The 16,510-nt window shown below is 39.1% G+C and overlaps 1 long non-coding RNA gene across 1 annotated transcript; it reads right to left on the bottom strand.

The window, feature by feature from the left end:
* Window positions 1-6,075: 6,075 nt before the first annotated feature.
* On the bottom strand, window positions 6,076-7,099 carry LOC120571369. The gene is made up of 3 exons (XR_005641222.1): window positions 6,838-7,099; window positions 6,222-6,363; window positions 6,076-6,139 (listed from the first exon to the last, which is right to left on the bottom strand). It is a non-coding gene; the product is annotated as an uncharacterized LOC120571369 (long non-coding RNA).
* Window positions 7,100-16,510: the final 9,411 nt, after the last annotated feature.

Below are 16,510 nucleotides of genomic sequence, written 5' to 3'. Positions count from 1 at the left end.
TCACAAAGGTTACCAGGTTGAGAACACAGCATCAATGTTGCTAGACGCTGGTCTTACATAGCCAGAAATTACTCCACAGCACAACAGAGTAGCTAACGTTAGATGCTGGCTATGTTGACAGTCATAAAAGCCAGTGCTCACGCGGAGCTCTGTATCCGACTGACAACCACCCTATCTTGGCTTATAATTACGGCAACTGCATCCTCTCTACCTAACTGGCAAACACACTTTCTCGGACTAAAATTATGGCAACAGCCGCTAAAAACACCACTAACGTTACCTCGCTGTCCTCTCTACCCGACTGACATACACCGTGTTCCAAATTATTATGCAAATAATATTTTACACAGATTTTCCTAAATAGTCGATGCAAATGACAGTCAGTATAATTTTCAATTCACCAACCGTTAGAGTATAAGTCGAATTTCATTGAACAAACCACCCAATGAAAACAGTATTTTTTTCAAAAATAAAAAACTCACACAAACAAACAAATGCACACAAACAGGTAGTTCACATCAAAACAGCAGCTCTGGGAGGCTATTCTGACATCCTGCAAATAAATTCAAGCAGAAACTCTCCATAAACTCGCAAGTTAAATGGATGCAAGAATTGTGAAGCTGATATCAAAGAAGGGGTCCTATGTTAACATGTAACTTGCCCTATTAAGATGTAATGAAATAGCTTTTCATTTCAGTAAATATGCTGCAAACTCAGCAAATGACAATTTTCAGTTCTTTACAACCTATACAATGCTTTGAAACTCTGTTTTGGAACAGCGCATTTTGAGTGCGTTTTATTTTTGAAAAAAATACTGTTTTCATTGGGTGGTTTGTTCAATGAAATTTGACTTATACCCTAACGGTTGGTAACGTGAAAATTATACTGACTGCCATTTGCATCGACTATTTAGGAAAATCTGTGTAAAATATAATTTGCATAATAATTTGGAATGCGGTGTACACACCTCCTTGGCTTAAAATTATGGAAACAACCTCTAAAAACGGCACTGAGCCCCATCCAAGGAGATTGTGATTGGTTTAAAGAAATGCCAATAAACTAGAGCACGTTTTTCTCCTATCCCGGAATGCTATGGGAACTTGCCAGACCCTCCTCCGCAGCACTGCGGTGGAGGAGGGTCTGGCAAAGCAAGACTACAAACACATTAGTCTGGCTTACCGGATTTGGTAGGATAAAGCCTGACATCAGGTTTGATCCCTCCCCTTCCGCTCTCTTCACTATCTATTTTGCAAGGGCATGGTCGCAAGCTAAAGCGTTTTTTCCCTCTATGCCAGAATGCATAAGCAGTGTAGCCAGATCATACTCCAGCAATGACACAGTGCTGTGGAGATAGGTCTGGCAATGCGAAACTACAAACAAAGCAACAGCTAACATAATAGCTATAGCATTAGCCATATAGCTACAGCAATAGATAGCCATAGCTAGGGCAGTAGAGCTGCAAAGTGCGAGATGCCATTGGTTCCAGATGCTTTTTTTCCCTATTCTGTATTCTCATCATACTTTCTACAATATCCTCAATGTTTCTGAACCAACCCGTTCTCATTCCTAACTCATCAAATACTTGGTCAGTGGCTGTCCGTGTCAGATAGCGACACCAACATCACACTTTACCGAGCATAGCAGCAGCTCGGCCGCGGCACCGTAAAATGACACCTGACTAAGCGTTTTTTTGAATGTGCTCTCTGAACATAGAAACACAGGACTTTCCTGGATGATGAAACAATCAAATAGGTATCCATGATGTTATGGCCACCATTTTGTCCATCATGTCTAAACCTATTAAATATGTAGTCTATAAAAGCATACATAATGTATGAATCAGGAAAGATCCATGGCAGATCATACAACTTGTGCTTTGAGCTCATTGTTGTTTTTCAGCTTTGTGGTCAGATATTATTGACAAGGAGGTCAGGGTTGTTTCCTTCAAGTGTCCCTGAGGTGATGGGAGGGCGACGGTGCTTCAACAGTCTGGCAGCCAGTCTGCCTTTCATTTCAACTCACACAAGCCGTGGAAGACAGAAAGCTACTTTTCAATGACACTGTGAGTAAGCAATAACAATCCCAGCACTGTCTGGAGCAGCTATTATTTTAAAACAGAAAACAGAAGGCGGCATCAGAGAGTGATTAGGGTGGCAGGCAGGTACATTTAAGCAATATTATAAGAGAGGGTGTGATTTAAAGCCATTATTGGTATGACAGTGATGCGGCTAAGCACCAAATTCCATCACTAAGTGCTAATTATACGTTAAAAAATGCACAAGTTAGGGGCGACCAACTTCCTGTAGGTGGCTGTCGAAACAGGAAGTTGCATATCTTGGCCACAGTTATTCCAATGATCACAAAACTTTGAAAAATTTGAGTGAATCAGCCATTAGATGGTGCTGTTTCAATAATTTTTATTAATTAGCCACATCGCGATAAATGGGAAACCTACTTTGTCTAACTCCTCTTGGGTCATGAGTCCAATCTGCACGAAAGCTTGCGTATAGACTCGGTGGACCCACATGACAAAAAGTTAGCAAAAAAATGTTGATAGCTAAAACAATGCGCAAGTTATAGAGGACCAACTTCCTGTAGGTGGCTATCGAAACAGGAACAGTTGTATCTTGGCAAAGGTTATTCCAAATGACACAAAACTTAACACAGTTGTTCCTCATGCACCAATGAGGCTGTGTGCCAAATTCGGCATCAATCGGCCTTTAGATGGCGCTGTTTTGATTTCCATTGAGTCCCATCTGCACCAAAATTTGCCTGTAGACTCGGTGGACTCTCATGACTAAAATATATAAAAAGAATTTTGATAGATATAACTTTGCAAGTTATAGAGGACCGACTTCCTGTACGTGGCAGTCAAACAGTAAGTGTTACATATCTCGGCAACAGTAATCCTGAATCAGAGGAAACTTGGCACAGCTGTTCCCCGTGCTCTGCTAAGATTTGAAGTAAATCGCCAGGGCGTCCCGCCAGTACCCCCCGACGTGCTGGGAGGGGCGAGGGCCCGTGCAACGCTGCTTGCAGTTTTAATTTTCCTTTATTTCATTATCGGTTTTTATTTTATTTATGTATTTATTTAGCTATTTATTTATATATATTTAATAAATATATAATAATATATTTATTAATATATTTTTAATAGCCTCTCATTAAAAAATAAAAAGAGAAAAAGACAATTTCATCACAATTTGCCTCCAATCTTTTTAGTGGGCTTCTCCATCTCCCCCATCCATCACAAATTGTTTTTTACGGATAGAAAAGGGCACAAGCCCTGAGCTATCCTCCTGGTTTAAGTACTACTACTATTACGTATTGAAACAGGAGTACCTGAGAGAGAGAAGAGCAGAGAGGGAGAAGAAAACAAGACGGAGGGAGCGTGTACCAATATTAATCATTGTATGGAGTTATATTACTATCTTTATTCAAGAGCGCATTATTTCAATTTGAGAGCATTTCTCACTGATATTACGTTCACATTTCTTGCTCTCACACTCAAATAGTCACTGCTCACGCTCAAAACCTTGCTTTCACACTCAAATAGTCACTGCTCGTGCTTGATTTGCTCTGCTTGTGCTCAAACTTTCTGCCTGGACTCAGATATTTTGTTGTTTGGACAGATTTCCTGCTCTCAGCTTTGAACCTTCTCCTCACACTCAGGCTGATTCTGCTCGCTTACAAATCTTGCTCTGCTCTCGGATTTCTCCTGCGCGCTCGGATTTTTTGGTGTTATAACCCTATCAAAATTCAACAACCAATAGAATGCCAGCTGTAGTGTTGACCAATGAAATGATCCCTGCCCCGTTGAAGATGCGTTCAATTTACTGTTGAGGGCGGCTGCTCTGTAACCAAGTTTAGCTATGTAGCTACCCCCACGCCGTCCATTGCTTTATTATAAGTATATGTCAACAATGTGCACAGAGTGGTCGATGCACTTTCACCTGCACCCATCAGGAAACTGGAGAAAGTCCACAACTACGAGGGTGAGTAACATAACTTAAGCACCTAGCTAGCTAGCTAACATGGCGCTAGCATATAGCCTAGCTTGATGTCCATAAACAAACAGATTTTCTGTATTGTTTAGCTAGATTGAACAACATATGACGGACAGTATGTGTATATTTGATGACCCCACTTTGTATTTTTCCTCATTTGGTTAACCATGTTCCTGGGATTTGGCTAATTTCATATTAGAGCCAGTAGTAACAAGTGTAATATAACTGAAAGAACACAAGAAACTGGATTGTTTGTCAGTTTCTGCATCACTGTTGTGTTCACCAGAATTTAGTCTTCATTCCTTCATTTAAAAATAGTTTTAAAAATAATAAATTATTATAATTTTTTTTAAAAGTTGTAACATTAAGTAAAATTTCACCACTATAATAAAAACAGATCTAGAAATGATATGGTTTCTTATTTGCTCCTTAAAATCAGTTATTTTTTAAATTAATACAAAGCAAACTGAAGTGAAAAAAAGTATTTTGTTTTACTTTCTTTTCATCCATGATATCGGGTGATGATTCAGAAATGATGTTGGGAGACCTCAAAGATGACGACCAGTCCGATGATTACAAATCAAGTGCAGCTTTATTCAACAGTGAACAAACTCTCATGACACTGGGACAACCATGAGCATACAGACACGTCTGCCCAAGGATGAACCACATGTACATCATAGTGAATACCTTTTAAACTCTTTTTGTGCTTACACAGCATGAGACATTTATTTCAGCACACAAGTTTTACTCTTAAACTACACCTTTTATGGCCGATGCTCCTAATAGATTCCCACATTCCTGGCTCCGATTCCTCTGTGTGAAAGTTGTACCCAAACTCATAATAGATTCACACATTCTTGTGGGTGAAGGTTGTCCCCAGACTAACCTTCTTGTGTGGTACACTACATACAAGATATAAAATACATTTGAAACATGTAGGCTGAAATATCCAACCTATCAATCCAGGTGGGGCTGAGGGGCTCGACCCCTGTTGATCTGTGTGTGTCATATCACCAGCCCATGAAAGCTAGAAGTCACCCTGCTGCTCCAGATCTACCTACTGTATGGCTGGCTACAGACTACAACCATCTGCTCCAGATCTACCTACTGTATGACTGGTTACAGACTACAACCATCTGCTCCAGATCTACCTACTGTATGACTGGTTACAGACTACAACCATCTGCTCCAGATCTACCTACTGTACGACTGGCTACAGACTACAACCATCTGCAAGTTTTGTTTGTAGTTAACATCAACAGCTGCACTAAAAGTCTCTTGGGTTCATATGGGACTTGGTTGTTCTCCATACTGCATCATACACTATTGTTTTGTTATATTAGTACAGACAACAGTAAGTATCATTACTTAATCACAGTATATATTATTCTGGTGTACACGGTTGACTTAACTCACTGCTATTGATTATACGTCACTTTAGCTTGCCACTACCTCATAACTTTACCTTAATTGCTCTTGTATAGTTAATTTATCTTCTACTAGTTGTATATACCTCCTTTTAATTGAATTATTCTTATCTTATCTTTATTCATAACCCTGCTCACAAACTCACCTGTACCTGGGTCATCTGTTTGCCAATATATGTTCCTGCTACAGTAAATCCTACAGGCAAATTGTACTGCTTCACCGTAGTATGAATCATACACTTTTAAGGTTTTGTGTGAAATATTGTGCAATTTGTTATGAATTACTCATTGTTTTGACAATGTAAATTAAAGCCATTTACCAAGTGTGAGCTCTGGTCAATTTAATTGTACTGTTTGTTTTTTTATAAATGTTATGGAAAATGAAAAACCATTTGCCTTGATCAGGGTTTTAATTTGTTGCAAATATGAACATGGTTTTAATAATCTGTATCTTATTGCTCTGAAAAACTACAATGATTTAAGAAATATCAGTGATACACATTTATTGAATTGATTGAATATATTGGCAGACATTACAGGCACCTATTCATGTCAACAGATAAAACAATAGTTTGTTCTCTCTTTTATCACTTTGATTACGCAGTTGATGGTGTAGAAACGTAGAAGTCCTTGTAGATCTCTGGCACTTTGAGGACAGACAGATCCAGCAACTCTCCACTGTTGTCTTTATATAGTATGCTCCTATTAAAGACAAATTCATAGACATCAACACATAATATATTAGGTATACATAGCTTTTAACATAACATCATTACTATCTTACCTTGTCTGATTTGGTTTTGTGGATATCAGTAATTTTCTCTCCCAGGCCTGGTTGTGTGTGGATTTAAGCAAGAAACATACATGCACATAGTGCATAGACCAGTGTGCTGTGATGCAGCTCAACAGGGATACTTCAGTCACACCTGAAAGAAAAGAAACAAACAAAATACTTGTTCTTTTCTGCTCAGTTTGCTTTGTATTAATTAAAAAAACATTTAAGTTGCAAATAAAGCACATCATTTCTAGATCTGTTTTATTATAGTGGTGAAATTGTACTTAACAGACTGATAGGAATTCATAATTTTCAGACTAATGTTATATGAAGGAATGAAGACTAAATTCTGATGAACACAACAGTGATGCAGAAATCCAGTTTCTTGTGTTCTTTCAGTTATATTACACTTTAGTTTTTACTACTGGCTCTAATATGAAATTAGCAGGAACATGGTTAACCAAACAAGGAAAAATACAAAGTGAGGTCATCACATATACTGTCCGTCATATGTCGTTCAAACAATCATGTCGCTAAACAATACAGAAAATCTATTTGTTTATGGACATCAAGCTAGGCTATATGCTAGCGCCATGTTAACTAGCTAGCTAGGTGCGTTACTCACCCTCGTAGTTGTGGACTTTCTCCAGTTTCCTGATGGGTGCAGGTGAAAGTGCATCGACCACTCTGTGCACATTGTTGACAAATACTTAAAATAAAGCAATGGACGGCGCGGGGGTAGCTACATAGCTAAACTTGGTTACAGAGCAGCCGCCCTCAACAGTAAATTGAACGCATCTTCAACGGGGCAGGGATCATTTCATTGGTCAACACTACAGCTGGCATTCTATTGGTTGTTGAATTTTGATAGGGTTATAACACCAAAAAATCCGAGCGCGCAGGAGAAATCCGAGAGCAGAGCAAGATTTGTAAGCGAGCAGAATCAGCCTGAGTGTGAGGAGAAGGTTCAAAGCTGAGAGCAGGAAATCTGTCCAAACAACAACATATCTGAGTCCAGGCAGAAAGTTTGAGCACAAGCAGAGCAAATCATGCACGAGCAGTGACTATTTGAGTGTGAAAGCAAGGTTTTGAGCGCGAGCAGTGACTATTTGAGTGTGAGAGCAAGAAATGTGAACGTAATATCAGTGAGAAATGCTCTCAAATTGAAATAATGCGCTCTTGAATAAAGATAGTAATATAACTCCATATCATTGAGTCTATAAAAAGTAGAAAAGGCCTATGACAACTTCCGAAATGTAAATTGCTTGTTTTATTCAACCAATAGTGAAAAAACTAAAGATATTTAATTTACAATCATATCTAACAAACAAGCAGCAAATCCTATATTAAAAGCTGGAATTTTTCAACCAACAAAGCCAGATGTTTGCTACTTTGGTCAATTGTTTAATTAATAAATGATCACAATAGTTGCCAATTAATTTTCTTTTGGTTGACTAATTGTTTAACCGACTAATTCAGCTTTGCAGAGTTGCAGCTCTACAATCATGGCAGATAGAAAGAGATTTTTCTAACACAGCGTGTGGTATCTGCTTTGGCTTATTCGACTGTAGACAGAGGATAGCTGCTACTCACTGTTACAGGGCTCCATCGGAAAGAGCTCACTGTCACTGCCCTATTTATCATGATAACAGCACAGGGTGCGCATCTTGATAGAAGCAATGTATACATTCATTTAAAACAGAAATGTCATCTGAAGTGGGAGGCAGCAGTGAAATGCCATGACATATATGATATAGAAGAGCTCCTCGTGCTCCATTAATGATGAAATCTCCCCACATCCCCCTTGCATGAAGCCGAGGTAAGCGATAGAAACATGTCGTGATTCATATTTATTATGCTCAAATGTCAGACACTCGCGTTAAACCTGAACAGTAGTTTCATAGAAACAGCATGGTTAGGTTTTTTGCACAAAAGCAAGAATGATAAACACTGATTACATGAAAAATATACAGGATAGAAATTATCCACAATGGAAAAAAACAGCCCATGAGCTGACCAGGACACCGTCATCCCTGACCCTGACTGAAGTAAAAAGCAATGTACATATTAGAAATCTTATTTTTTCTTTCCAGCAACCTTTCTTTCCTTTCCTGCAGCTGGCTGTTCGAGTATATTTTTGTCCACAGCAGGAACTGCGTGTTCCACAGCTATTTTTTTGCAGATCTGTGGGGCTTAATTGGAAATCTCATGTCGAGTAGCTAGATCCCTGGCTGTTTCTTTGGGCTGTTATTGCTTTCCCTGATTTCAGAGAGACTTCAAATGAAAGATTTTTCTTAATCAGCTGCATGTGAAATGAGGAGAATAGGGACAAAGCAGGGCAATGTTTGCTTCATTATCCTAAAGTTGCCTAACTGAGCAGCCCTGTCTCCTAAAAACTATGTTCCCATACAACAAAACAGCATTCTCAATTATATTTCTTTCAAAAACATTTCTAATCAAAGAACGAAAAAGTCCACGTAGGGAGGAGGTCGGGGTGGATAGATGGGTCAAACAAACACATGATGTTCGGGTCCCATTTTTAAGTGCAGAGTTGCCAGAAAGCTGCTACCAGCCAGGCTAAAGCTAACATAGTTAGTCTTAAGAATCAAGGGGTCTGGCCCAACTAACGTTATGGTTCGGAGCCGCGAAGCTGAAAACGTAACACTTATCTACAACAGAAGTCTGTGTCTGACATAACTTAATTTACACTGATTGAAGTGTTCTTGCATACACAGAGTTTGTTGCTAGTGCGTGACATGTACACTCTGCATGCACAGCCAACCATCAATCACAATCAATGTTGATCAATTTATCAAACAAACAAAGCAGGATTGCAAGCAATGATTTATTTTCAAATTGAGCTATTTATGTAATCTTGTAGAAATTACAAGTCTTTTTTCCTATCGCTATATATATATATATATATATATATATATATATATATATATATATATATATATATATATATATATATCGCAGGAAGTAAAAAAAAATCACAATGTCAGTTTTTCCAATATCGTGCAGCCCTAATTGTTTACGTAACGTGCAATTATGAAATAACAGGGAGAGGACACTCTCGCTCAATGTCTTTTGAACTTTTATTTTGCTGGGATCACTTGTCTGATGGGAACTTGTGAAAAAAATAACTGATACATTGTGTTACAGTCATGCTTACTGTGTGCATTGATTATCACTTACTTTCTAGTTTCTCGATTTCCAAATCCAATTTCCTCAGTGTCTTTCTTTTTATGTCCATATACGAGGAAGCAAAGCATATAATATTTAAAAAAGGAAACCTCTGTAATAAAAAGTATGGCAATAGCGGATCAAATGAATGAGTCTAAAAATGTACATTTACTAACCACTGCTCTCAACTTAAACCATCATAATTAAACCATTCACAGAAGTTACTTGTCATTTGCACAAATTAACAGTTTTACACTTTTGCCTTAAAAGTCATGTACTGTCCTTTCACACAGACATTGGCTCAGAATGGGCCTTAGGGGGGACACATATGAAGCAGGGGGTCTGTGGATAATCCCTCAGGAAATTTTAAGCGCCAAAGACTTAATTTCCTGCATTCTGACATCACATTTTCAGGCACAAATTTATGGCAAAAACTTTTTAATTCATGCCAAGGATAATACTAAATTCTGGTGGCAGGTAACAATTAAAAAAATAGCCTCTCATTAAAAAATAAAAAGAGAAAAAGACAATTTGATCACAATTTGCCTCCAATCTTTTTAGTGGGCTCCTCCATCTCCTCCTATATGTACTCCATCACAAATTGTTTTTTACGGATAGAAAAGGGCACAAGCCCTGAGCTATCCTCCTGGTTCAAGTACTACTACTATTACGTATTGAAACAGGAGTACCTGAGAGAGAGAAGAGCAGAGAGGGAGAAGAAAACAAGACGGAGGGAGCGTGTACCAATATTAATATTAGAATGCAGTAAGGGAAAGGGGCTTTCACTTCCGACTACACTTGACCACAAAGTCCAGTTCATCTGATTAGTATAAACAGTACATCACTTCTTTTACCAAAGAGCACATTTTGCTCCTTAGTTGAAAAATTTAGGAGTGACTTACATAAGGTAACTATTACCATTGTAGCTAATTTGTACAATACAATAGTGTTATTAATACAACAATTTATGAAATGTAATTGTAAATGTTTTCTATTTTGAAATATTAATAAATTAATTGTCAGTGATGTTGAATATACAGTAGTGTAACGGACCGCCCATATGGTTAGGCATACATGTGAACCGCGGATTAATTGCAAATTTGACCACTATAGTGTGAAATACAGTTTCAGACTAGAGGATTTATGAAATCAGACACGAGAATTCATGAAATAGTACTCAGAAGATTATTATGCTTAATAGGCAGTGATGGAGTTTGCGCTATTCTCTGGACTAGTGACTTGACCTCGAACTCAGGTAATGGTGACTCAACTGACTCTTCTTTGGTGACTCGACTACAACACTGGGTGGAGATGTACTGATATTCACTCAAAGAACAATGATTACTCCGTCTGTTTTTCTAAACACTGCTGGCCATGGCTTCTCCAAATCATTAGACTTTCATTTCTTATTTTAGTTTGTATATTTGCAGATAGCGAGAGCAGTTTGTGGCTGTAGCTGATAAGTTGCAGACACAAGCTGTTTTATGTTTGCTTCTCACTCAGAGCTGTTGTACGTGACAGCAGCAGCAGACACGGTTTATCTTTCTTTCGGTGAGTAATTATATTGTTTGGAGCAAGTACAAACCTAAAGCCTGGCAGCCAATATCATTTATAATCCTTCCATCCAATTATTACAAAAGAAAAATCTTTTCTGAACTGGGTAGGTTTCTTCCAAATGTTATGTAATGCAAAAACAAAGGGAAGGTTAACAAAAAGCATCAGGAGGAAATTGCTTTGTCTTTTTGTCGTTAAGCTGTGGCACAAAGAACCTTTGTCAGTCCGATTTAGGCCTTGCCTTTAGTGAAACACAATCTAATAGGAATCATCTTGTTGTTGTTACTGTTTCTCTACTTCTCTTGCGTATGGGTTGTATTTTGCCTTTCAAAGTGGGCTTCACACTGTGCTCTATGTATTTCAACTGTCAGCTCCAGGCAATCAGTGAAGGCCCACATAACAAACTGCAGCTGTGCACTAGATTGCTTTTTTGGCAAAACCAAGGGAACCAATTAACACGGCTTTGGATGTTGAGCACACCTCGATGCCTGACCTCTCAGCTGGTAGCTGGACCGTTGAATTTCAACGTGCTGATTGGGTTTGATCACACCGATTGTTGGAGACGACATACATACATACCTCCTTTTGTCCCACGTTTTCTTTGTCTGACGTTAAATATTGAACCACCAATGCAAGATTCATCTGTCACAAGGTGCGCAGCACTGTATATATCATGTATCACATACATCTTTGGAGCTGCTGCAACAGTAGAGAAGTAGACCTCCCTGCCTTTGCTACCAGCTCCAAGGCTGCTGGACCTGCACAACTCTGACCTCAATGTGGGCTCTGCTAAAGATAAAACATTTTCTCTGCGAGATTGTAACTGAATACCAGCTTCATTACAGAGGTCTGGCAAGCTCTCAGTGTTAAGTATGTCCTCAGTAGATGTCTCATTAATAGAATGACACCTGGCCTGTTGAAGGAAGCAGAACCTCGTTTAATTATGCACATTAACCTTTTACAATTCACTGTTCTGCCTGCAGCATTATGTAGAACTTCAACGCCTGCTAGTACTTTAAAAAGTTGAATCAATATGAAAATGTACTATGCGTGGTTAAAGGGAATGCCCTTAATTTAATAGGTATTTAGTACTAAAGCAAGGTATTGCTGCATGTTGACAGAGAGCAGAGGTCCAACACACGCGCACGCAAAGGTGCAAACGGAGTAAACGATGTTGGCTCTGCAGTTTCGTTGAAGTCACAGTGAGTCACGGCGATGCCGATAAAGTGGTTTCAAGTGTGGTTACAGTTTTTCAAAACTTCACACAGACAGCGTTTGCTGCGATATGATGTTAATGGCAAGGTGAAAGCGGTCGCAGTGCTGTTGACGTTACACTTCCTCTGACACGAGCAGGCACAACAGTGGTTTCTGTGCCCTGGGGACTGACTGAGGTTGTAAGGCAAGGCAACTTTATTTCTACAGCACCTTTTATCAAATGAAGCTCAGTGCAAATTCTTTCAGGAAGACGTCATTACCCCAATCACTACTCCATTCTTAAATCAAATCAGCTGTTCAAGAAGTGACGTGTCAGTTAAACCAATCAGACTCGACCACGAGATTCAAGGGCCAATCACAGCCTTACAACTCTGCTTTAAATCTGTTCTCTCCTTGTGCTGTCAGCTGTCGTTTCAGGCAAAGCGCTCGTCCCTCCTCCCCCGCCTCCTCCGGTTGTTGTGTTTCTCCCGGCTGACCGCTCCGTTGCCTCTTCGGTCCGGTCTCTGGTCTCTTCACCGCCGCCACCAGTGTCTGGACTCCATCGGGGGTTATGTTCCTATTCCCTACCCCTTTAAGAAGATTAATTCGATGAGTCCAATCTCCAAAAGACTTTGTACATTCAATATCATACAGTTGTACAATAAATATTTTTGCATATCTGCAAACAAAGTCTCTCCTGATTGAATTCAAAGTGCTTTACATAAAACATTAAAGAGCAATTAAAAACGGTCATGATGAAAATAAAACAGGCTAAAATATAATAATATACAAATACAAGATTAAAAGTTGAATAATTATTCAATTTAATAGGTTGTAGGGACGGGTTTGGGAGGAGAGAGGGAGGGGTTTTACAGAGGGAAAGTACCGAAATAAGTACTGTTGGGTACTGGAACCGAATTCCAGGTACCGGTATCGGTAGTGGTATTGGTTCAGATGCGAAAGCTGCCCAACCCTACTTGTCAGTCAATCAGTCAGCACAGATGGCAGAGAGTGAGAGGTGGATGGTAAGGTAGGGAGAAAGATGCGTTATTATTCTCTGCTTTAGTGGTAACACCACCATACCTACATTTGATACAGGAACACAGGAGGGCCAGACTTTTTTTTTTTTATCAGTATGTGACTCTGAGAGCCACTGACCAAGCGGGAGTGAGAACGGGTTGACGTACCACACGCACGTTGCCAAATTCATTTTCTTGTTTCTGATATGAAGACGAGACGTGTGTGACTTGAACTTCTCATATTTAGCAACAAAGCATACAGCGAAAGACCATGCAAAGCATTTCAGACCGTCCTGCCAACCAGCATACATTTTAACATCAATGTACACTGTAACGTTTTTTTTTCACTCTAAATTCGCTGAAAGCTGCTGCTGTTTCAATCATTTCGGCTCTCCCGTGACTGACCGCACACACACAAACAAACACGGTGGATGCAGGAAAAAAAAAAAACGTGGAAAGGAAACATCACACGCGGGACACAAAGTCACACGCGGGACGCGATCCCCGCTCTCCTGGGTGAAAGGCCACGCCAATAATGGCATACAAATTTGCCGTGTCATACATACGCTACATCATGACTGGCTGGGGAGACAAATGCCGGATCTTTCCATTTGCCTTCCCACTCAAGCCTAAGTGCTTTTCGACTGCAACGCTTTTGAGTTGAGAACGAGGTCATGGCCAGATTCTCTGTAATGCTTTACCTTGAAATGCAGGCACACAAACAGAATAACACTCCATCAATACAGCGGCAAGACGTGATGGGTAGTTCAGCAGATGGACAAGAAAAATGGGAAAGCATGGACTATAATAAACGTTGCAAAGTTCCAAAGGTCTTAAAGTTCAACACGTAGAAATCATGCAAATTTCTGTTTGTGACTTTTAAATCCTCATTTCCTGTGGAGCAGTATTACTGAAACCAGGATTTTATTTGGTGCCAAGAGAGTAAATTTACCTAGTATAGAGGAACAGGATGCTTAACTCCTCTAAAGCTCCACTGAGTGATTTAGGCTAATAAAATACAACCAAAACAACACAGTGCTACCATAGAAAAATGTATGAAGCTTCCGGATCTGAAAAGTGAAGCCAATGCGGAAGTGCATTAAATCTGCATTCTATCTAAATTCCAGCGGGGGGGGACTCCACTTGTTGCAAAAATATGTCTGTTTCTATAGAAGTCTGGGAAAATGACCCTACTTCTCCCTTGAATTATTACCTCAATAAACATATTCATAATGAGTTAATAGCCTCAATCGCTAGTTTCAAGACTTCTTGAATACAGCACGATGTTGAACCTAGAAGGGATTTATGATTTATGAGCTATACTGCAGCCAGCCACCAGCGGGCGATCCAGATGTTTTGGCTTCACTTATACAGTCTATGCCTCACCCACTGTTCAACTGTCCAACAAAACACCCAGCAGTATCTGTCCAGAAAGTGGGGGAAAAGCAACATACTCTGACATTTCCTGGGTGCTCCTGTAAGTGTGAACCATTGGCAGGTTATGGCAAAAGGTCAGCCAGTCAGCCCAAACGTTTTTAGGCCAAGGACCCCTCAGCTGAAAAAGAGACAGAGCGGAGACCCCCTACTAATACTTACTAATATAATGTATGAATTGAGTTGCACCTTTAACTGGACCTACAATAATGTGTAGGGAGGCCTAGAGCCTTTAAACATACCTTTTTATGGTGCATACAATACTAAGCTAAAATAATAATTGTTGACATATTCATGTATTAATATATCATGTTTTGTTAAAATGTGGAACAGTTAATCCTAAAGTTTAACTGCATATGTGGATGGCTTCCTTACCTATAGGCCAGTAAGCCTATCATCAATATTTTGTAAATTAAAAAAAAGATTTATCATTTATTATTTAAGATGTTAATGTATATTTTCAGATATATAACAATAATTTGGTGGCCCCCCTGCAGCAACTCTAAGGACCCCCTAGGGGTCCTGGACCCCCTGTTGAAGAGCTTTGCTGTATTGTATATACATGTGTTCCATTAGGGAAATGTTTTATTATCTGATTCAACTGTTTTAATTTATTTTCATTAGTAGTTAATTTGTATGTTACTGACAAGATTGCTTTCCATGTTTCTTTAACGTCAACCCCTAGATCTTCCGTCCATTTGTTGTATATACTTTGTAATAATGTATCACTGCTTTCCTTGCTTATTAGTAAATTGTACATAGAGCCGATCAGCCTCCTTTTTTGTTGTTGCTTTGGCTTAATATGTTAGACATTTAAGGGCTGATGTTCTTTTCCAAGTCAAAATTACAAGTAATCCAGTTTTTCAGTTGCATATACCTAAATAATTCTGTATCTTTTAGGTTATATTTTTTTTTAATTCACTGAATGGTGCAACAGTGTCGTAGTTTGTGACATCTGACAACTGCTGGATTCCACCTTTTATCCATGTTTCCCAGTATAGCCGCGTGCTCTGTATATTTATTGATGGATTGTTCCAAATCTGTATGTGCCTGGGAAGCCCTATTTCTTGATGGAGAATCTTTTTATTTTATTCCAGACCTTTAATGTACTGTTAATAACAAAATTTGTTGATTTGATGTTGTCCTTAGAAAAGAGTGCTATCAGTAAACTGTTGCACTGTAATTGATTGTTTTCTATGTCTATCAATGGATCTTCGTTTGTTTTATTTATTATGCGTTCAATATAAAATGACTATGCTATGTGATAGAACTCCAAGTTAGGGAGATTAAGATCCCCTTCTGCTCTTGGGTGATACAAAAGTTTCCTTTTTAATCTACATGCTTTATTTGACCAAATGAATGAAGAAATTACTGAGTTTACCTCTTTCACCACGCTTTCATGCTTATTGCACTGCTTAATGGTACAGAAAATTAGCTGAACAGCGTATGTTTCAATTTACGAAATGCTACGTAAAGGCCAAGTTGTGTTGAATGTGTGGATTTAGGTAAAGAGGAGGAAGGTTGTTCTGGGACACTAGAAATCTTGATTATTCTTGGTGTCGTGGGCCCAAATTAACCAAACACCAGTTTTTGAGAGGGCGCCCACCTGATGACCCTGTAGACTTTCCGAGAGTGAGCAGTCATTGTAGTTGATCTTAAGCAGATGCGATGCAGACCTGATTAAGCAGTTGATTATCTGCTTGTGTTTGCTTGGGTGAGAGTAGGAGTAATGGCAGTAGATGGCCCAGTAGATTTATGACAGCACAGCCTGACACCCACTGCAGGGCCTACATAATTTAATATTACACATTTCACTCTGTTTTGATAACTTATACCGGCTGATTGCTTGGCATCCTGTATTAGTGCATTGTACTACAAATGGGAAGATGGCATTTTCAAGGTTACTACAGA

Source organism: Perca fluviatilis, chromosome 13 (genome assembly GCF_010015445.1).
Source record: "Perca fluviatilis chromosome 13, GENO_Pfluv_1.0, whole genome shotgun sequence".
NCBI classification, from domain to species: domain Eukaryota; kingdom Metazoa; phylum Chordata; class Actinopteri; order Perciformes; family Percidae; genus Perca; species Perca fluviatilis.
Note: the sequence above shows the minus strand (reverse complement) of the source record. Positions and strands in the feature narration are given on the sequence as shown.